This window comes from Sorex araneus, chromosome 1 (assembly GCF_027595985.1).
Source record: "Sorex araneus isolate mSorAra2 chromosome 1, mSorAra2.pri, whole genome shotgun sequence".
Classification (NCBI taxonomy): domain Eukaryota; kingdom Metazoa; phylum Chordata; class Mammalia; order Eulipotyphla; family Soricidae; genus Sorex; species Sorex araneus.
This window is the reverse complement of record NC_073302.1, coordinates 435,242,006-435,265,475: the sequence shown is the minus strand read 5'-3', so window position 1 is coordinate 435,265,475 and position 23,470 is coordinate 435,242,006. Positions and strand designations below refer to the sequence as shown.

The following is a 23,470-nucleotide window of genomic DNA, read 5'->3' as shown; positions in this document are numbered from 1 at the left end:
TGAATCTTGTATCTCAGTTACTTTTCATATCAGACCTAAACTCTAATATGTAAGACTAAAAACTAGGGCAGTGGTTCTCTGTCTAGTCTATAATTTTCTCAGAATAAGTAGAATCATATCTTAACATCCAGATGCCTGAGTCCATTCTTAGAGATGCTGATTTAAAAATCAGAATTAAGGAACCTGATGCATTAGAAACATATATTTTTTGCATTCTAACTATTGAGCTCCAATGTAAAAAAATATTGAGTTATAAATCACAGCTACATTTCTTACAATGTGTGTGACTGCCATCAAATGTAATGATTTTTCTTCAATTTCCAACTCTCTCAAGTAAGAGCTCTGGTAGTTTGCTTCTAGAATCGACATGTGTTGTTAAGAAATTGAATGTGAAGAACTCAACCCAGATTCTGATTGCTGGAGTGTTTGGTGAGGATGATGATGTAGGTCACAATGACAAATCAACCTATGAGAGTTCCCTGATTCTTCTCCTCTACTTTAATTTCTCATGCCCACTTGACTTCTCCAACAAACACGCAAATTGTAATTGAGGGGGACTCTCTGCTTCTTGAAATGCTTCTCTGTTCTTCCTTCTTGTTCTCTCCAGATCAAAATCAAAAGCTCCTTTCTTCTGAACAGAAACACACAAAACACGATCATAATCAAGGTCTGGGAGGCTTGACAGTCCACGTCCCAAATCAGCTGATTCTGACCGGGACCTTCTTGCTTGTATATAAGAGACACTTTGCACAGAAGACCTAAGCAAAGTATGGGTGGTTGACATGGTGATGTCATAACCATGCCCTTCTTCTCCTCTACTACCACCATGCAGGTGTCAGCTCAGAGGAAAGAGTCAAATTTGAATTCACAAGCCCACATTCACTTGATATCTCTGACTCCTTGCTGCTAAGTATCCGGTATTGAGTATGTCATTCAGTCTCCTGGAACCTCAGGTGTTTTAACTGTAAAGATGGTGATGCTGCTGATGGTGGTAGTGATGATGATGATGTGATAGTGATTTGTTTACCTCACAGGTTGATGGTAAAGGAAAATTGCGACAATGCATCATTTATGACTACAAATGCTTAGGCTGCACAAAGATATTATTAATAAATAAGTCAGTTTTGTATTTCTCTTTCCCCAATGCTGCTACTTATGGTTATTTTTTCAGGACACCTCGAAATTGCCTAAGATGCCAGAAGGTAAGTTGGACCCAAAAGATGTGTCAGGGCAGATGGAAAGCATATCTGAATCATAATGACATCACAGATGGCTAGAATTTTTTTAATAAGGTTCAACTCAACGAGTAATAAATGACTTTAACAAATATTTTATCAATTATTATTTCTAAAATATTATAAAGGCTATGAGCCAAATTTTTCAATTATTTTATCTTTTATTAACTAAATTTAGAACTCAAACTCTCTACTCAGGTAATCCTCAATCAAAACATGAGAAGCAATGGAAATAACACATTTGCTATATGCGAAAGCTGTCCACACCAGCATTTTCATAGCCAAATAATATTTACCTTGTTTAGTAATTTGTTAGAGAAATTTTCAGATGTTCTTTGACTTGCTGTTGACTTTCTATGAAGTCCCTTAAAATTAAACAATCTGCCATTATCTATTGCTTGGGAGGCCATAAGTGGTACCTGGAACCAATTCTCAGCCAGCCATGTGCAAGATAAGCACCTACTTGCTATACTATCTCTCCAGCCTCGTGTGATTGTCTTGTTCACAATATACATTGAGCTGTTCAGTTTAATAACTGCGAATACACAGATTTTTAAATATACCACCACATGTGTCAAACTTAGGGAAAATTGATAAATTTTGATTATGCAAAATTAATTTACTGTTATTACATTTATTATTAGAAAAACACCAATATACAAAGGAAGAAATGCATGTGGTTTACAAAGTTGTTCGTGATGATTTGTTATGGGCATTCATATTTCAACAGCAATCCCACCACCATTGTCGCTTTCCCTCCATTTTCCCAACCACCCCTCAAGCTGGCCCTGGAACATCCCGTAATAATTTAGTTTTTATTGCTTACCACGAAATGGCTAATGGAATGATCAAAAAGTACTTCAGTGAAAGAAAACTTGTAAGAAGCTGTTGTCTCACAGCAGTTAAGTCCTTGTCTAAAGACTTACTAAGCTGTTATTGCTAGTTAAGCCTTCTGTGTTAATCATCTTGCTACTAGACACTAGTTGGCTTCTGCGTTCCACTCCCATCCAATCTGTGTACTCCTACAGGGATGTTAGTATCGTAGAGAAGAAACACATTCATTTTTTTACCTCTTTCTAGAAAAATATGTGTTCATAGTACAAGATATTCACCATTTTAATAACTACAAAGAAGGGGAGAAAAGGTTCACTTCAAGTTTAACATGATTAATGCTTTGGTATATTCTGATAGTTTTGCTGATATAAATAATTTTATTTTAGGCACTGTGATTGACAGAATTGATAATGGCAGGTTTTCAGGCATAAAACATTCCAACACCATATCCTCAATTGGTGTCAGTTTCCCTACACCATTGTCTCAGTGTCCCTCTCCTCCATCCTATTATTCCCCCTCCCACCCCCCAGCACCCCCCCCACATACACACACACTGCTCCCAGTGATATGCTTGCAGTTCTCAGTTTTTCGTTGTCATTTCCTTAGATGTTTCTTCATATGCCATATATGAGGAATCTCATTCTGTATCTGTCCCTCTCCTGACTAATTTCACTTGGTGTGATAATCTCCAGGTCCATCCACATAGCTGCAAATCGTATGATTCTGACTTTCTTAGAGTCAAGTATTATTCCATTATGTATGTGTATTAGTGTCTTTATCCAGTCATCTCTTCTTGGACATTTAGATTGTTTTCAGATTCTGGCTATTGTGAATAATGTTACAGTAGAAATAGGACTACAAATAAAGAGTTTTTGGACCCTTGGGATAAATGCCAAGAAGTGGAATTGCTGGATCATATGGAAGCGCAATTCCTAATTCTTTAAATAAGGGTCCATATTGTATCCGAAAATGATTGAACCAGTCAACATTCCCACCAGCAGTGAACAAGAGTCCATTTTCCCCAATAGCCATGTCACCACTGGATGTTTTGTTCTTTGTAGTGTGTGCCAGTATAATTCATATGAGATGATACCTCACTGTTGCTTTGGTTTGCAGTTCCCTGGTAAGTGATGTTGGATACATTTTTTAAATTTTCCTCTTGGCCGGGGCTGGAGTGATAGCACGGCAGGTAGGGCATTTGCCTTGCACGCGGCTGACCTGGGTTCGAATCCCAGCATCCCATATGGTCCCCAGAGCATCGCCAGGGGTAATTCCTGAGTGCATGAACCAGGAATGACCCCTGTGCATTGCCGGGTGTGACCCAAAAAGCAAAAAAAAAAAAAAAAATTTCCTCTTGGCCATCTCTATATCTTTTTTTTTTTTTGCTTTTCGGGTCACACTCAGCGATGCACAGGGGTTACTCCTGGCTCATGCACTCAGGAATTACTCCTGGTGGTGCTTGGGTGACCATATGGGATGCTGGGAATCGAACTCGGGTCGGCCGTGTGCAAGGCAAACGCCCTACCCGCTGTGCTATCTCTCCAGCCCCTCTATATCTTTTTTGAGGAAGTTTCCGTTCATTTCTTTCCCCTATTTATTGACTTTTTCTTCTTGTAAATTTCTACCAATGGTTTATATATCTTGGATGTTAACCCGTTATCAGATGAGTGGTGAGTAAATATTTTCTCCCAGTCTGTGGGGTGTCTTTTTATCCTGTTCATTTGTTCATTGTTTCTTCGCTGTATAGAAACTTCTTAGTCTGATGTAGTCCATTTGTTTTTCATTGCTTCTGTTTGCTTGGCCAATGGCATGGAATCATTGAAGCTGCCTCTAGGTTCAACATCATGAATGGTTTAAATGGCAATACGAAAAATTGCATCTTATTTTTAAGTCACCAGTTACAATTAATGCAGTACATATTTAATAGTTTAACACAGGTTAACATGTGCATTTGATCCTCCTAACTGGCTCTATTAAAATGGAAATTCAATTTGTTTAGCTTGAGGTAGGTGCCTCTGAGTCACAAATTAACTTTGCAAATAAATATTATGGACTGTCATAAAGAAGTAGAGATACAAAAATGCAAACAAATGTAATCCCACGAGACAAAATAAAAAAGCCTTTGTTCCAGCAAAGGATGTACTGTTTAGATGGGAACAAATAAGCTTGTGGAATTTTGTATGGCAGTGACTGGTCAAGCTGAGTAAACATTGTTTTCCATTCTTGCCCCTGAGGATACTTCCATATGCATATCTAGTGGTAAGAGTCTCCCCAGGGAAGGACAGCTGCCTGATCCCGCTGAGGTTCCAGTCTGACCCAGTTAGTGGATGCCAGGAGCCTGGGGCAACTCTGAATGGCTCTGGAGATTCCAGAAGTGGACCTTAAGGCACTGCAGGTGGATAAACTGCTGGACAGCAAACCTTTTTGATTCCGAGTGCTCCAGGGCTTGGCGCCCATTGGAGAATCATTTATTTATTTATTTATTTATTTTGCTGTGTTTTCACTTGGAAGGATTGGGAAGTACAAGTTGGCTCCAGTTTAAAGTAAGTCAGCTCAAACTTGAGCTTGACAACCCCATTTGCCATTAAAGAAGAGGGTGAGGGGCTGGAGCGATAGCACAGCGGGTAGGGCATTTGCCTTGCACGCGGCCGACCCGGGTTCAAATCCCAGCATCCCATATGGTCCCCTGAACACCGCCAGGAGTAATTCCTGAGTGTAGAACCAGGAGTAACCCCTGTGCATCGCTGGGTGTGACCCAAAAAGCAAAAAAAAAAAAAAGAGGGTGATAGATGTTTTTTCATACTGTGTTCTCACCAACCTGAGCCTGATATGCTTGTTAACCTTTTTTTTTTTTTGCTTTTTTGCTTTTTTGGGTCACACCCAGCAGTGCACAGGGATTACTCCTGGCTCTGCCCTCAGGAATTACTCCTGCCAGTGCTCGGGGGACCATATGGGATGCTGGGAATTGAACTTGGGTTGGCTGCATGCAAGGCAAACACCCTATCCACTATGATATCGCTTCAGCCCTTTGTAATAGTGGTTTTAACGTAATGGTTAGTGATCATGGTTTGCCTTCTGATATGTGCTTGTGGGAGATTTGAAGATAGTCTTCAAGGCATTCCTAAATGAATTTGGTTTGGAGAAAGAGATCAAAAGCCCTTCAGCAGGAAAAAGTGGGTAAGGGCGGATTTCAATGAATTTCTCTTTTAACTAGATCCATGTTTCCTAAAAGAGGCTAAATGGCTAGGTTTCTAACATCTCTTGTAATGAGGTCTTCTTGCAAGAGGTTAAAATGAGAACCACTAACTTCAAAGGCAGCAATCCCCTACCTCCCCTTCCCCCCACCCTCCCAAAATAAAGGGAAAGAAAAAGAAGTGGCTTTGACTGCGGTCTTGTGGAAAACATTAAAAAAAAAAAAATCAAGAGATTGAGTCCTACACTGGGGAAAGAAACTTTGGAAAGAAAAGTCTGAGACTGTTTTACAGTTTTTCTGGGAGTCTATCTTGATTCCTTCAGGTCGGTCCCGCTGGCTCCTGTGGTGTTGTTAAGGGTTTGTCTTTCTGCGGTGGGTTTGTCTTGTCTTGTTTGTTTTTGCTTTTATTCCAAATCTCCTGGGCTCGAGATGCTCTTGGTATAATGATGCGACGAAGTCAGCCCGACTCTCGGGCACATCCCAGCCTGTCCTTGTCTTTCTCCCACGTGATTGAAGTCAAAACAGTGTCAGTTATTCCAGAGCAGATCCTGAGCGATCCTAAATGTAGGGTGTCAGTTAGAGAATCTGATGTTGGCAGCCTCTTGTTCATAAAGCTGCCCATCCTGGACTCTTTCATCACCAGCCATATCTGGCATCCATGGGAGATCAAACAGGTGAGTGGGTTTCTCTTTTATAGATTGGAGTCCCACAGATTCCCCCCAGACTGAAGGCTTAGATTCACACATCCCAATTAGCTTCCTACCTATTTTTCTAGTTCGGCTTTTGTCTGCCAGGGCATCTGTGAAATGTTTAAATTCAGCAACTGGGCTCGATAGATGGTACAAGGGTTTAGGCCCTTGCCTTCCATGCAAGCAACATTGGTTCAATTCCAGCTATAGACCCCCCCCTCCCACCCCCCTCCCAGAACACGGCCAATAGTAAATACTGAGCACAGACAGAATTTGTAGCTTGTAGACAGGGCAAGTACCCCATGGCTACTCTGGATACAGCCCAGCCTCCCTTTCAAAAAATTCAGAAACAGTTTAGGCATGGGAATCTTGATTAAGAGGTACAATATTTTTGGAAGGAAAAATAGTTTTCCCTTGTCTTCCTCCCAGCATAAATCTACCCCTTCTTTACTTGATCTCCAAGTTCATACTAAGGATTATCATTATTCGTCAGGACACAAACAGAAACTAAAAACAAGTTTCAAATGAGAGAAGGTGAACCATCTCCTCTTCAAGTGGTTTCAAGGCCTCTTTGGTGAGGGTAATTAGTATTAAAGGCTCTTGTTCTCCAAATGAATGAATTTCCTTGCTAATCTAAGGCAACAGAGATTGGTTATCTTCATTCTTATTGAAATATAATCAAAACCCCCTTGAGTGTGCTGAAATATGTGTATCTGTTATGACTTTGCACACTGCAGTGGAACAAGAATGTCCTTGAGCTCTGGAAAGAGGGTAGATTTTGGAAGAGGTGAAATGTATGGCAGTGGAACGCATATCAATGAGAAAGGCCTTTAGGACTTTGAACACCGAGTATCTCAGTTCCATCTCCTACGGCTCATACATCACCCAGCACTGCAGGGAGGAGTGTAGAGGTAGGAGCGAGCCCAAAGCATCACTGGGTGTGGTCCAAAACCAAAAAAGTAGATAAAGAGAGAAGGAGAAAAAGAGACATGAAAACAGATATTCAGATTTCCCACAAAGGGTGGGACTGAAAGAAACTTGGCTTTTGCTAAAACGAGGATGAGAGAACACTTGGAAAAGAAGCCTGCTGGTCAGTTGAGAGATATGCGGGATAGATACTGAAAGGATAAGACATAGGAATGTTGACTAGTGTTTCTAGAAGCAAGTCTGTATATCTTAGAATGCCTTAGGCACATCCTACATGGACCTGACATTCTTTACATTTGTATATGTATTAATCTTTGGTCCTTTGTCTTTTTTTCTAATTTTTTTAAACATTTCTTTCTTCTTTATTTTATTTTTTTTTGCTTTTTTTAGTCACACCCAATGATGCACAGGGGTTACTCCTGGCTCTGCACTCAGGAATTACTCCTGGAGGTGCTCAGGGGACCATATGGGATGCTGGGATTCAAACCCGGGTCGGCCGCGTGCAAGGCAAATGCCCTACCCACTGTGCTATCGCTCCAGCCCCTGGTCCTTTGTCTTGAAAGGAAGTTTTTAGTCATATCTTGTCACATTGATCTTCATTGTTCCTTCAATATCGCCAGATAATTGTTTCCAGCTCTTTTGTCACTTTGCCGAGTAAAAGCTAATTCTTAGAACATATTCAATTTATGTTTTTCTTGAACTATTTACCTAGTTTCTGCTCAACCAGTGCTCACAAAATTTAGTATTCACTGGATCCCCTAGCCAAAAATGGTACAAAGAGCAATTGTTTTATCGGGTATTTCCAGATTTTCTTCTCTGTCCAATCCTTCATCCTCAAAGGATATTTCCCTTCTCATTGTTGAAGAGCCTTCTCTCTTACTATTAAAGAGAGAATGTTGAACCTTCTTTGCATGCTTCATGCTGGTCACTGGCATTCCTAGTTCTGGGATACCTTTCCTTCTAGGGAAAGGTGGCAAGAAGTCAAAGTTCAGGAGCTCCCAGCTCCTGTGCTATTCCTACAACTGCTTGGACCAGGGAGATGCCTGTGTCCATTATCTCCAGCAACTTCTAGGAGCTGAAGACCTTCCTTTCTCTCTTTCTTTTTCTTTTCTGTTCACAGTTCGGCATCATTAACAATTGAATCTGATATTCATGAAGAGTTTTATATACAATGAGATATTCAGTATTGCTGTATCACCGTCATCCCATTGATCATCGATTTGCTGAGCGGGCCCAGTAATGTCTCCATTCATCCTAGCCCTGAGATTTTAGCAGCCTCTCTTTACTCGTCCTATCCCAATGGTGCCGCATTAGAGGTTCTTCAGGGTCAGGGGAATGAGACCCATCACTGTTACTGTATTTGGCATATGAGTACACCATGAGGAGCTTGCCAGGCTCTCCCCCCCAGTGCGGGCAGTAAACTCTCGGTAGCTTGCCAGGTTTTCTGAGAGGAAGAACGAGGCTATAAGATGCTTCTGGGAACTTGGTTTTATAGTCTCTGGATGTTGGCCCTTGATGGGATTACATGATGCTGAGGGCAGTTTCTGGGTGTGACTGCCTAGCTACTGGAAAATGGGAAATCTGGGTGGAAGAGGCCCAGTCCCAATCCGAGCAGCCTTGGAGATCTCCACCCCAGTTCCTGCACACCTGGGTCCCTCTGCCAGAGTTCCTTCATGCTTGTCCAAAGAAGCTCATCCAAATGTGTGGAGAGTGGCCTTGAGCATGGCTGTGGCTGGATATTCAGTACTGCATTAAATGCACCCACATAATCCCACAGGATCAGTTTGAAATAAGAAATATGAATCTCCAAATGGTTAAGTAACTTGCCTAAGATCACAGACTAGTAAGTGGTGGAATTTACATAGCAGTGCAAATATGTCTAACCATTAGACTTTAATTTTATGCTCTCCGTTTTTTATCCTTCTGGCTGATGACAAGGGCCAGTTAGTATTCGGAGATACTTGGTTTGGTTCAGCATTCCTATCTTCCCCAGGTGTACAGGTTGCTCAGGTATTGCATATTTTACCCCATGTCTCTATAAGCGGGAGAATACACTATTTTGGACAAAGAGATCTGTCATTAGCCTCTATCTTTTGATTGCATATTGTTGTGCAGTTTTACTTCCTCCATTGTTTTCTGGAGTGTCCATTTGTCTGACCTAGTAGTTCAACAGTCTGTGCTAAGGAAGGTGGTCGGCACTGGGCAGGCAAGGGGCTGTCTGGGAGATGCTCTCTCTGTCCGTCTAGCCCGCTATCACCTGACCGAATTGTTTGTTGAGTTGCTGTGTTCCAGCCCTGGGGGAGGCCACAATGGCTTGTTTGTTTGTGTATGAGAGTCTCTGGCTTTGATTAGCAGCTTGCTGCAGCGCAGCTGAACACACAATAGGGACCAAAGGATGGGAAAAAAATCCTGCTACAGTTTCCCATTGGAAAGCATTCACTCTCAAGTTTGGACATCCAGCAGTGGGGCACAGAGGGACAGAGGCTGGGAAAGGTTAGGTGATGGATTCTCCATGCCCCGCAGCCTGTTGTGTGTGGTGAAGTCATTACTCTCAGTGTTGAGGACTCTGTCCCTCTAACTGCCTTTATGATTAAGGTTTGTGGGGACTGGTGTTGATGTGATTTGATAGGGGCAAAGCTGGGAGGCTGAAAAGCATGAAGGGGCCCCACAATGACAAGGGCTAGTGGTGAAACAGAGGAAAGAAATGTTTTTATTTTAAAGGGACATACACACACACAGATACACACACACACATAGAAAGAAGGTCATTTGATGGCATGGAAAATGTGTTAATCATTGAAAAAAAGGAAGTAGGGAATTTTGTGTCATAATATAGGTAAAGTTAATATTTCAAAACAATGACAAGCTGATAATAGAATTTTTTTTCTTCTCATGAAGTTAAATCTTATCTTTTGGAAATACCCACACACTGGTAGCTGACTAACAAGATTTTCGCTTGAAGTTAAGATTCCTCGTATACCCTTAAAGGACTATTACTTAGGTTATCAAGTGATAGATAATTTTAAATCAATATTTGTCTGAGACACTGAATGCTGCAAAAAGGTGTTATCCATTATCCCAGCCTATTTGGGTCTATTTGGAGGAAGAAAGCAGGGTTATATTTAGAATTCATACAATGTAGCATAGGTTGAATAAAAGAAAAGAGATAGTGTCCATTAAGATATCTAGAGAACGCTAGTCTTCCGGTTCTGGTCAGAAGGGACACTAGAGGCTACAGGAGGGGTGTTGAGTTTTCAAAGACAGTGACATTGCTGAAAGCCAAGAGCCGGGGGAAGTCCCCAGGTCAGGACTGGAGAAAGAGAATTTGGAGGGAAGTAGGAGTGGGGGGAGCTGAGCTGCACATTCCCAATTTGTGCAGAATGAGTCAGCTGGGGGAAATAAATGTTGGGCTGTAATAAAGACCCTCAAAGTTGGGCTAGAGCAATAGCACAGCGGGTGGGACGTTTGCCTTGCACGCGGCCGACCCGGGTTCGATTCCCAGCATCCCATATGGTCCCCTGAGCACCGCCAGGAGTGATTCCTGAGGGCAGAGCCAGGAGTAACCCCTCTTCATCGCCAGGTGTGACCCAAAAAGCGGAAAAAAAAAAGAAGACCCTCAAAGTTAAGCTAACCAGCTCAAATTCTCTCCTATTAGGCAGTAACACGAGAGTTTAATCCACTAGAATTATGACAGCACCACTGTCCACAAGCAGAAAAGGCCAGTTGGTAGAGGATATGAAGAATGATGATCTTCAGAGAAGTAACAGACAAGAGGTCCAGTTAGGTTTTAAAAGATAATCATGAATATCTCCCTTTCCCCCACACGGTCTCTGCTCATTTCAAATCCTAAAAATCCTCTTTACTTGATAGCACTTTTCATCTACTCTAGGAAAATTGTTTTTATTTCTCTGTTTGAAATGAACACTTACTTTCACTTCTGTTCCACAACTTTCTTTGTGTTTTCTTTCATAGTTTTTCATTCATTCATTCATTCATTCATTCATTCATTCATTCATTCATTCATCCATCCATCCATTTGTTTCTTCAAAAATATGCACCAAGGGCAATATACCAGGCTCTGTGTTACATGCTAGAATGATAGGAACGAGTCCAACAGTCTCTGTCTCCAAATCTCATAGACTTGATGTGCAGTAGACCCCAAGCAGTGAATTGGTGCAAGAATACAGATAGGTACTTTTCAAAGAATGAGAAATGTAAGGGAGAAAATGGAAATTTTAAGCAGAGTAAGTGGTGTGAATTTTGTTCTCAGTAGAAAACAATTATATTAAATGACTACTTCTTTCCTGCTTAACTATGGATGTTTAGACAATGCTTTGCCTCCAAAAAATGAATTAATGAATATTAGAATAAAAGAAAAAATGTATTTCTTTGTATAAGAAGATAGTTAGAAGGGATCTTTCTGGAGAGATTATAAGGGAAAATAAAAGCTCTCTGAGGTCTCAGTATTTTACAGGTGGGTATGTAAAGGGCGAGCTGCTGAGTGCTGGAGAGACAGTACAGTAGGGAAGGTACTTAGGGGAAGGTACTTGCAGGCTGCCTACCCAGGTCCCATCCTGGGCGCTGCATATGGTCTCCCAAGCACTGAGAGAAGAGATTCTTGGATTTAGAGCCAGGCGGAAGCCCTTAGCAAGGCTGGGTATGGCCCCCAAATAAATCAAATTTTGAAACAATGAATAAATAAAGTGTTTTTTTTTTAAGAAAAAGAAAAATAGAGATGTTCAAGCAGATCAGTTTGGTGAAGTTCTGGTGTTGTTGATAGGAGAACTCTGGAGGAAGATCTGAGGTGAGGGGGAAAGGTGAGTATTCTGTGTTGAAGGAATTGTAGAGAGATAGGGTTTTCTCATGGCAAGAGCAGGAGCCGGAGCCAGACCTCTCCAGCGGGGTCTCAGAACCTGCTGTTCTGGGGTGTCCGTCGGATGAGCTTTATCTCAGCCAAGTAGCACTTGATCAGTGGCGACCAATTAACTTCCAAATTTCCAGACTCTTTACCTTCCTCTCAGGACAACCTACTTTTGCTAAAATAAAGGTAAGACCATGTTAACAATTTCTTTCTCTTGGGAACATGTTTTATTACCTTGCACCTACCTTAAGGCCCCTGACAGAAAGCCTTTGAGAGCCTTGCTTGGCATTCAAAGTTCTCAAGAAAATTATTATAAGATCTCAACGTCTCACAGGATCATCTCTGAAGCCACATCTTCCAAAAGAGGCCATTGACCTGCATACCCCACTCTGATGAATTTTAGATGGACACAGATGACCCACACCCACAGACCTGCACATTCCTTGACATGGCTCATTGGCATTTGCTCAGATGATGGTCTTTGGCTCTGTGTGTGTGTGTGTGTGTGTGTGTGTGTGTGTGTGTGTGTGTGTGTGAGAAGTCAGTGCTCTTGCCTGCAAGAGAATAAGGACTTAATCATGAAAGTCAATACCAGGGTGCGAGTAAAAGTCAGATTGTTAGGGTTTCATAAATAGAGGTTAAAATATGTGGAGGAAAACAAAGCGCCGGGCCCTCACAGGGAGAGAGCGTCTTAAGTTATTTTGTTGGGAGGGTATTTGGCAACCTCGTTGCTTCACTGATGTCCAGAGTCAGCATCTCCTCCTCCTTATGCCCCCACCCCTCGCTGGGATGGGAAAATGCTCCCTTTTCCAGTATTTTCTTTGTACAGCTCCAGGGATCCTTCTTCACTGTGAGGGCAGAGTGAAGGAAAATGGATCATTTTCATTTTTCTTCCTCAAAAATTATTTGTTCAGCTTTGCTAAAAGAAAGGAAGCTTAGGAAGTCAAACGGTCTGGCTTTCAACCCATAATTCAATTGTGAGTCAGAGGAGGCAGGAAATGTCCTGGGGACAGAGATGAGACAAACTATTTTCTAAGAAAGCCATTTAGCCCAAGATCTATGATGTTTAATATTGTCTAGTTTTTTCTATAATAAAGCTAACAGCTAATATCCAGGTAATATTATTTTCAAATTGCTTTCATATATCTGATCTTAGTTAGCCTCAAAACAATGATATGAAATCAATTTTAATATTTTTACCTCATATATGGATACGTGTAAGGGAAGAATGACAGTTTCCTTATCTACCTCATAGATTATTTGGGGGGAGTTTGCATAATTCCTGGGAGTATTTTATAAGATAGTCAAATAAGAGAAATTCATAGAAATCAAAATAGAGTTGGTATTATGTTTCCTCCTTTGTATAAATTCTATGACTTAAGACATTGAGTCACATAGGGCTAAAGTACTCCCTTTCCTTTCCCCCTCCCTCCCTCCCCTTCTAGCCTCCCTCCCTCAGTCCCTCCCTCCCCTCCCTCCCATCCTCCCTTCCTTCCTTCCTTCCTTCCTTCCTTCCTTCCTTCCTTCCTTCCTTCCTTCCTTCCTTCCTTCCTTCCTTCCTTCCTTCCTTCCTTCCTTCCTTCCTTCCATTGTGCACCATTGTGCAGTCACATCCAACCATGCTCACAGCTTACTCCTGGCTCTACACTCAGGAATCACTACTGGTTGTGCTTGGGGGACCATATGGGATGCCAGGGATTGAACCTGGGTTGGCTGCATGCAAGGCAAATGCCCTACACACTGTAATATCTTTCCACCCCCCTCCATAGAACAATTTCTTCTTGTGTTAAAATCATTGGGTCTTAAAATGTAGCTCTCTTTATAACTCATAGAAATCTAAATTCTCAAGAACTAGCCCAAACAAATTAATGAGAAGTTCTGAGTATGTTTTAAACCTTTCAGATGATGTTTTACTCATGAGAAAGTTTGAGAACTATTGGCTTAGGCCTAACTGATCTTGGCAAGTAAATACAAATACATAACTGCACAATTGTAACCTTTGATTTTACTAGACCCGTGTTATGACTGAAAATCCGTTACTCTCAGTTTTCAGGGAAAGACATTAAGAAGTGTATACTGCTTGAATACATGACTTCTGAGAGTAAAAAAACCAACTCTGCATGTTTCAAAGTAGCATCTCCCAATTAAAGGACATGTGAAATGTATTTAAAGGTCATATGAAAACTTAGTAGAGAAACAAAATTTTCAATTACAGGCAGTTTTGCTTTTTTATGGCTCATATAGACATGAATTTTGGTTACTGCGGTAGAGTTAATTAACACCAGTCCCCAAACAACATGGTTCAAATTTTAGTGTATGCACTCCAAGTCATTGCATAAAGTACACACTTCACTGCCAGCTACTCAGTCCATAAATCCTTACATCAATAACAGATGTGCTTTCTAATCAGCAACCCATTGTACCACTTCCTTCATATTCCGTCTATAATTGCTCACCCTGCATCTGTTTTCCATCGTATGCATAGACAGTAAGGTATGTAGTCTCCTTGTTTCCCAGTATGAACCTACATGACATTTTTCAAAACTGAGTAATTGGAAGAAGAAATTGGCCAACAGCAATGAAAAGCTTGGGCAAGAAATGAGAAGTGACTTAAAATTGGGAATAGAATGCACACGCAGCCTAAATGGAGTTATGAGAATCGGGGGAGATGAGAACGTCGACACTACTGGCATAGAGAGGCTCCACTAGTGAAACTAAAGGCACTAAGCGAGGCAGATGGTTGTTGTAACCGGCAACGCAAGAGAAGAAGATGTTCCCAAGGAGATGCAAATTCCACTTCAGTGCATTTGTGGACTATAAGATATTGAAAACAGAAATAAAATCTGAATCTAAAAAGGTAGATGACAAGGTGGAAAAGCATAAATCGATGCTCTTTCATGCACAATATTAAAAGAAAGCAAGTTTCTGGAAGTAGATAAAATGAGTGCATTTATAACTTAATAAGAGATTTTAAAAGTAACTTGGCAAACATGTTTAAAGTTCAAGGAACAATCAGAGTTTCCCCCATTGACTATTTAGTTGCTTCGTGTGGCTTGAGTTTATGTGATTATTTTTATGATCCTCATAGGGCTATGCTAAATGAGGACTGCCTGTGTTTCTTCCTATTTTTTACATTTTGGGTTTTGAAAAGTGGATTGATGTCACCACATGCAAGTATTATTCCATTTGTTTATTCATCAAGTATTAATGGAATGCCGGCATACTATTTTTCTAAAACCTGCAATGCAGATGAGAACATAAAAGGTAACTGTTTTATTTAGCTTTTTATTTCCATAAATGAAGAACCAAGTAAGGAGACACCATTTCTGTGAACATGTGATAAGGAAAATAGAAGAGGGTAAAGAGAATAATAGTATATGTCTGAGGGAAAATAGAGATGATTTAGGAAAGTGGGTATCAGGAAAGATCCATTGAGTTTCCACCAAATATGTTTCTGTGGGATGAGTCAAATTGCTACATTTTGTAAAAATTCCAGTAAGTCCAAATTTTGTCTATTAATAAAAGCTATACAGTTATTTATATCAAACACAGTTTTACTTATCCTTGTTACATATTGCCTATTTGGAAAACAAATACATTTTTAAAAAATCTAAGTAATTTTATAAAGAGAACTTTAGCCCAAGATACAATACATTTTTCCCATGAATTAAGCACTAAAAATATTTGTTTTTACCATTTACATACATTTTTATGTATATTTGTATCTGGGATGATATGCTTGAATTCCAAAAACTCTGATCTTAATGCATCTAAAAAAATGAATATTAATGTTTGTACCAGTAATGGTAACTGTTCATTTAATGACCAAATGTCACTCAAATATATTGGCAATTTGGTGCTGCGGTTAATTCAGACTCTTGAAAACCAATGTCACCACAAAAAAATTAATATAATTTCAAAAAGCTGCTCAAGCTTTAATCAATATGTAGAAAAAAATTGCCTTGTTACAGAGAAATTCTAAATCCATATGTAAACTACCTTTTAAATCAATTGTCACCTGAAAACCTACATCAGTGTTAAACTGTTTACTTGAAAAATGTTAACAATATTGGCATTAATGAATTTTATAGTTAGCTTATGGGCATGAACAAAGACATTTGTTCATGTTCATAACTTTTTCTGTGGTAAAAACCTAAGGCTGTGATTCTTATGCCTGCTTCCCTTCCCTCCGCCCACCTCTCTCTGTCTCCATTTCTTTCTCTAATCTAAGTACCTATCTATCTAAAAAGGGAAATCCTTAGGGACAATTATTTCTCTAACCATTTTTTCAAAGCCAAAGAAATAGAAACCATGTTTGGTTTAAAGAACTTTATTCTCACAGAGTGAGCATCTGTTTGATTCTTAGCCAAGGGGTAAAGCGGTCTTGTCCGTGGAGTTGAGAGGTGAGGAAGGGGGAACACAGAACAGCTTCACCGAGCTGCGTTCTGTGTTTTGTGGGACGTGTGACCTGCAAGTCAGCACTTTCTAGAGCACGGAAACAACAGGGATGAGGGCGAGTAAGGGATGCTTACGAGCCCCGGGATCATTTCCGTTACAGAGCCAGGATGCTCTGCGTTGGCCAGCTGTGGGCACAGAGTCCACGGGGGATGCTCTTTTACAGAGCCCCAGGAAGGACTGATTCCCCCAAAGCCGATGTGAAGTCTGTAAAAGGCGAAGTCAGAGTTCTTAACAGAGGGTTCTCCCCATCCCCGCTGGCTGGCTCTGCAAGATGAATAAATGCCGCATCAGGGCGCCCAAGGAGGAATGGCACAGCTGCCCGTGGGAAAGGCCGACAATGAGCTAGCCGCAGGAGACCCGCTTTGTGTAAGGGCACTGCCCTTCGCAAGGAAACACAATGGACAGGCTAGTGTCAGAGGAGCAAGAAAGCAGATAATGCAAGCTTGGAAAATAACCTCACAACGTTGCAAAAATTTATTGCGTTTTTCTTTATTCACCACTCAGCTTCATATTTCGTTCCAGGGCACTCCTGATTGCGGCCTTCGCTCTACTTCTCCATTCTCACAGGCTTTTAGGCACCTGCTTTCTGTAACCCTACGCACCCAACACCACAGCGACCTCTGAGCACTGCTAGGACAGAGCCAGGAATAGCCCCTGAGCACTGAGGGTGTGGTCCCAAAGAACCAAAAAATAAATAAATAAATATCTTTTAGGTGAGTTTTACACTTCATTATCCCTCCTCATCATAGCCTGAGATGAAGCAAAAGAAAAAAAAAGGGATAAACTTTATAATAATTTGTATTTATTATGTATTATGTATAACGGCACAATAGATAGAGTTCGAAAACACTCCTAATTTTACATTTGGCGTTAAAATAGTCTGCCTTAAAGAAAGATTTTATATTCTGTGTGTGGTTCTTTCTGTTCCTGTAAGTGCTGAGCGTGAGCTTAGGGAAAGGTGTATGTACATTTGTGGATGATGAAAGGTGAAGAGTTAGAAAATAAAATAATCTTATTCTTCCATGGCATAAAACCAGCCCCATCCGAATCATTGTACCTACACTGAGGTACTCATTGGTAGTCACTTAAATATGAATGCATATGTGTTTCATTCAAAACAGTTTAGAATATTTTAGTTTTACTTTGGGTTTTTTTTTGGGGGGTCATACCCACAGTGCTCGGGGCTTACTCATGGGTGTGCACTCAGGGGTCACTCCTGGCAGGGCTCAGGGGACCATCTGGTGTGCCTGGGTCAAACCCGGTTTGGCTGAGTGCAGGACACTCAGTAAACATTGTACTATCTCTGTAGCCTCCATTTAGAATCTTTTGAGTATACCTGTAGCATGCCAGGGAATTTCAGAACTTGAAAGAGGAAAGGATTTGTTTCCTGCCTTTTGGTTGTTGTGGAAACATAGGACTGTGAACTCAGGTTAGTGGTATACATTTTTAGGTAACATATCAAGGAGAACAGTGGCATGGAGAAGAGACTGAAAAAAAAATTACCCAGACCACTTTAACGTTCCCTCTGGCTTTTTGATGTCGGTTCAATCCTACCCTCCATGTAGAAAGACATCCTATGAAAGGATTCTAATAGGGTTTTTCCTATTAGAAAGGCTTCCTTATCAGGCTGGTAAGAGGTGGGAGGGAGTAGTTCCCCACTCCCCAGAGAGGGTCGGTGCACTTCCTCCAGAGAATGAGAGCCTGAGTTTTGTGCAGTTTGTCCTTCTACTCAGATGTGGGGTCTGAATGCCCTTCCTGGATGCTTAGAGACTAAGATTTGATCAAATGGAAAACAAAACTACAGAAGGAGAAAGCTGAGTTTTCCATTCCAATGACTGCAAAGGAAGCTGAACTATATATACCCTTAGTCCCCTTCCTCCACTCCACCCCCACCCCCTCCAATCCTCTTCAGGATTGCTGCCTTGGCAAAATGACAAAGAGCTGTTTGGGTTCAGTGGAGTATCCTGCTTCCCTGTTAGGTTCAAGGAAATGTGAAAAGCACCTCCAGATTACAGGCACCACAGCTCTGGGGGAGACTTCAGCTTCCTGAGAAGAAATGTAAGAAGCAAAGCTAATCATTGTAGCATCTAATCTTTTTTTTAAAAACCAGGAATTCTGATAGATGCTATACGTTGAATGCCTTCAATAAGCTCTCACAATATTTCCTGAAGGTATGGAAATAAATTGCCTTTTGCAGCTGGAAGAGTTAAAGCTAAATGTTGTGGAGGAAATTGTGCAGGGTCTTTGGTTAGGAGGCGAGACTCGAAAGCCAGCTGGTGCCTTACTCCAGAACTCCAGTCATGAGCATGGATGTAATCTAGAGATGTAAAGTAATGTAGAGAAACATGACTTCTGTACCAGTGAGCTGAATGGCTAGAGAGAGAAGTAGGTAAGCAGATAGAACAGAAAGATTGTCCCTTTAGTAAAGTAAAGGAAAAGGACATATGAAACCAGCCACTCCCAAACCAGAGGATTAACATGAACATTCTGTGCTGGTGAGAATTTAATTTGTGTAATGGATTTCACTAGAGTTGTTATGAGTTATTTTTCTTCTTAACAGTAAGGAAGCTGAGGTCACAGTGCCATAGTGGGCACAGACCTTCAGGATCTTGTCCCCAAGCAGTCAAAATTAGAAACAAGGCACTAGAGATCATATGGGTAAGATTCAGTAAGATTTTATTTAAGGGAAGGGAAAGTAAGGAAAAAGAAGGAATGTCTTAGATTATGGGAGGGATCTACTGAAGAAAGCTTCCAGAGAAAGGCAGGCACCTTTCCCCTTTTATTTATTTTATTTTTATTATTATTATTATTATTTTTGGTTTTTGGGAATTACTCCTGGCAGTGTTCGGGGGACCATATGGGATGCTGGGAATCGAACCCAGGTCAGCCGTGTGCAAGGCAAATGCCCTACCTGCTGTACTATTGCTCCAGCCCCTTTTATTCTTTTTAAACAAAGGTGATCTTTATTATGGTCCATGAATGTGGGGACACGAGGCTGAGATGATTGTCTTCTGGAGTCTTGCCCCTTAGATTATCAGGCAGAACCTAAGTCATCTCACCTCGGTTATCAGGCACCACCTCAGCCACCCTTGTGACATTCCATACTAATAATTCCCTTTCTTTAGGTTCTTTTTTCTAATCTCTCTCTGCCTGTTTATGTTTCCCCTATCAATAGAAAGTAAACAGTTTCTCAAAATCATCAGTCAGAAAGGAACAGTCTGGATTTAAAGGTGGGTTATCTGACCGTGGAATCCACACTTTCCCTTAACCTGAGACCACATGTTTATTCCTTTATCCTTTCAAAACACGCTCATTTTTGTTTTGGATGTCTGCAACTACTAGGGACATAAAGTTGAACTCAGAGACTGCTGAGTGTTGGCTTACTGTTGTGTTTGATAGAGTGTGTTCCTTGGGGGAGCTACTTAAGATAAAACACTTAATCCACGAATCTGTAAAATGATGTCTGTCTTTCTTACTCTCTGAAGACTGAATTTGATGCAACTACTACCAGGGCAAGAATGGAAATGATTCTTTCTTGGTCCACATAGAAGTTATGGTGTATATACATAATGAAATACCGTGCAGCTTTAAGAAAGAACAAAATTACTCAATTTACCATCATATGGATGGAACTAGAGGAAATCATGTGGAGTGATGTCAAATAAAAGGAAAGGGACAGATATAGAATGATCTCTCATATATGGTAAAATTACACAGCAGGGTAACAACAAAAGATCAAAGGCAATGCAATAGGGGAACTGATCCACACCACTCCACACCAAATAATCCTACCATTTGGTAGGAGTTGAAGAAATTGGGGTCTCTGGGTGAAGGATGTGGGTACACTGGTGAGTGGTTTGGTGTTGGAATTTTGTGCATGGAAAAAACATCATTAACAGTATATAAACCACAGAAACTTGATCAATTAAAAAAAAAGTCAAAACATTATCTTAGTCCACTCAAATCTTTGACTTCAGATGGCTCTCTGCATTCGATTTCTTCTTGCGAAAAAAATCCTCTAGTCCATAGTATCCATTAAGTCCTCTTCATAACCCCCCCACACCTGACCTAACCATCAGTCAGCTCTCCGGTGGCTTATTCATCTTGACCCCACTTTATGTGCCCTGTTATGATCCTGCAAAAAAGACTCCAAATTTTTTTTCAGGAAGCCTATTCGTTTATTATTATCACAAAAACTCCAACCAATTTTAAAAAGCCTATTCAATAGGAAGCCTATTTTAAAAACTGTAACTGAGAGAACATGGTTACATTCTTGCCCTGGTAGTATTGCATGTTTGCACTTTTGGTATACAAACTTACTTCATGGCCACCACTGCCAAAGTACCAAAGACCCACCACCACTATCCTTATATCTCTTTGAATCCACTTATTCCTTCTCCCCAACCCTCTGGTGGCAGCCTTCTCCCTCACCGCCTCAGTAACCTCAGTTCTTTTGTCAAAAAAAAAGGGATTGCTTTTATTAGATATTATCCATTTCCTTGCTTTGTTCTCTCTATGTACCAGGCTTGTATGAATTTAGCGGTTATTTGTCCTTCTCACACTGATTTAGTTCACTTAACACAATACCCTCCTCTCCCGCCCAAGTTGTAGTGAAAGGTAAGATTTTATCTTTCTCCATAGTTGAGGAGTGTTCAATTGTTCTGTTGTGTATGTATAGTACAGTTTATAGTCTCATCTGTCATTAGACACTTGGGTTGTTTCCAGATTTTGGCATTTGTAAATAGCATCACATATGTATTTCTTTTCAATATCACAAATAGCCTGCAAGATAGTACTACTTACATATTGAATTCTCTCTATGCAATTATTTCACTGCACGCAATTATTATATTCTCAGGAAGTCCCTGTAAAAGCCAGAGACAGAACAGAGAAATACATGGCTAGCCCTCAGTGCATGTGGAAAGGGAACTTTTCAATGTTTCCAAGAAGTGTGAAAAGGAATTCGGTGGAGTTGCCATCTACACGATTTGCCAAAGTTGGGATTTCTGTGTATGTATCCGTGAGTTTTAAGAAATAGGGCATGCTGAGTTGAGGGATGTCTGGGATTCCTCTCCTGTGCTTTACCCACATTCTCACATTCACAACTCAGTTAGAAAGCTGCAAAAAAGAAATAATGATTCTAAAGGTACTTACACCTTTTAATATTTTTAAACTTAATATTAACTTTTTATTTGATTGAACCCCCATGAGCGAGAGCATTACGAAGCTGTTCATGATTGAGTTTCAGTCATACAATGTTCCTACACCCATCCCTCCACTAGTGTAATTTCCCAGTAAGAATGTCCCCAATTTTGGTCCCACCTCCCAAACCAACCTCCCAAACCATCCCAGCTTGCCTCTATGGCAAGCACCTTTCCTCTCTCTTTCTCTCTCTCTCTCTCTCTCTCACTCTCTCTCTCTCTCTATATATATATATATAGAGAGAGAGAGAGAGATCTCTCTCTATATATATAGAGGGATATATAGATATATATATCCCAATTTAACTCCAAATATCCAGTTAAATAAAATGGGAAGAAACCTAAAAATTACAGTTTCCACTCACACCTCTCCAGGGGATGCTATCAAAGGACCAAATAAAAAGAACAATTCAAATTCGGAGCCACCAGGGCTAGAAGGAGAGAACCTAGACACTGAATGGCTTTCCCAGCTCTCTGCACTCTCCAGTATGCCTGCTTCCCCGCCTCTCTTTTCATCACTCTGACATATTAAGTGATGGATTCACTTATCCAGTCTCAAAAAAGCTCTAGGTGACTGATGTGACTTCTGATTAAGATTGCTATGCATGTGTGAAAATAAGAAAAAGCGAGGGAGACAGGGAGAGAAAGAGAGAGATGGAGAGAGGCAGAGAGAGAGAGGGAGATAGAGAAAGAGAGAGGGAGGGGAGGGAAAGAGAGAGGAGAGAGACCACCAACCTAAGTGGAACCCTATGTCCCACGGAGAGGCAGGGGCTGGGGACAGACAAAGCCGTGAATTGTGAGCAGTTACTTTGAGGGGCCTGGGAAAGTGCAGCACAGAGGGGGAGTTGTGACCCATTTGGCACAGGCACTTGTTGGCCTTGCATATTTCAACCTCCTCCATGGTTCAACACCTGGGTTACCTCATGAGTGAGGCCCTGTTCTCAGAGATTTATGATGTTTACTCAATCTGGCAGCTGACTCCACTGGTTTGGAGGAAAGGTAATGCTTTGGGAACCCTTTCTGCAACCCAATACCCCCAGCGGGGCCTGAGTCCCCCCAGCTTATTGTTCTTGCTGAATTGCTCAGCTGGTTTCAACAGCTAAGAGGGAGTTTTCCACTCTCTTGGGGGCCCCTCTTGATCCTTCCTTATCTTGACATTGGTAATTTTTTGAAAGGAATCCCCTCTAGTGTGAAAGACAACAGACCCCTGTAATTAATGGAAGATGACCCTGGCCTGTCTTTATATAAAGTTTTCTTTCTATTACGTCACTTGACACTTGGTGGTGAAAAATGCCTCGGAGTCTCTAAGGATTCCAAATTGTTTGTCCTCAGCAGGGATTTCCTTATGTGGTCTGTGTTAGGGAGGAGGTCCTGGAGATGAAATCCCAGGGATAGCAATGAAGAAAGCCCAGGACAAGAATCTCATTCAAGTTGCCAATAGCCGGAGAGAGGGAGACCAAGTTGAGCATTGACTCTCTGAGCTTATTAGAATCCTGGGAGTTTTTCTAGCAAATCTCTCAGGGCGATATACATAGATATAGTACTATATAGATATAGATATATAGATAGATAGCTGTTGATCCAAAGGCTCCTCTTAAGATCAAGTACTTTAGCTATGATGAGAGACTCTCAGAGCCCATTACCTTTTGGGGCTCAAAAGGTGATTTTACTCAGAAGTTTACTGATGTCATTCAGTAGGCAAGGGAAAATCAGAACAACTTTTGTATCTATTTTATAGATTAGAATTTTATATTTGGTTTTAACTGACAGGCAATTTGGCTACTTAAACACCAGATCTGAACCTACAGATCTAGTCTGGCATTTTCTTTTTCTTTTTTTTTTGTGGGGCGGGCACTGTGAACCATACTTTTTAAAATATGTGTTTGAACAATACCTGACTGTGTTTACAGACTATTTCTGACTCTGTGCTCAGGAATGAGCCTTGATTGTCTTTGGGGGGGCTGTATATGGTGCTGGGGATCAAACTAAGGTTGGTGGCATTGCAGGATATGTGTCTGAATCCCTATACTCTCTTTCCAGTCCCACCACATTATCTTTTAAATGTAAAGTTG

The 23,470-nt window shown here is 40.9% G+C and overlaps 1 protein-coding gene across 2 annotated transcripts in view; it reads left to right on the top strand.

Moving 5' to 3' along the window:
* PTN (pleiotrophin) overlaps positions 1 to 23,470 on the top strand; it is a 110,508-nt gene that overhangs the window by 7,761 nt on the left and 79,277 nt on the right. The gene's annotated exons all lie outside the window — the stretch shown is intronic.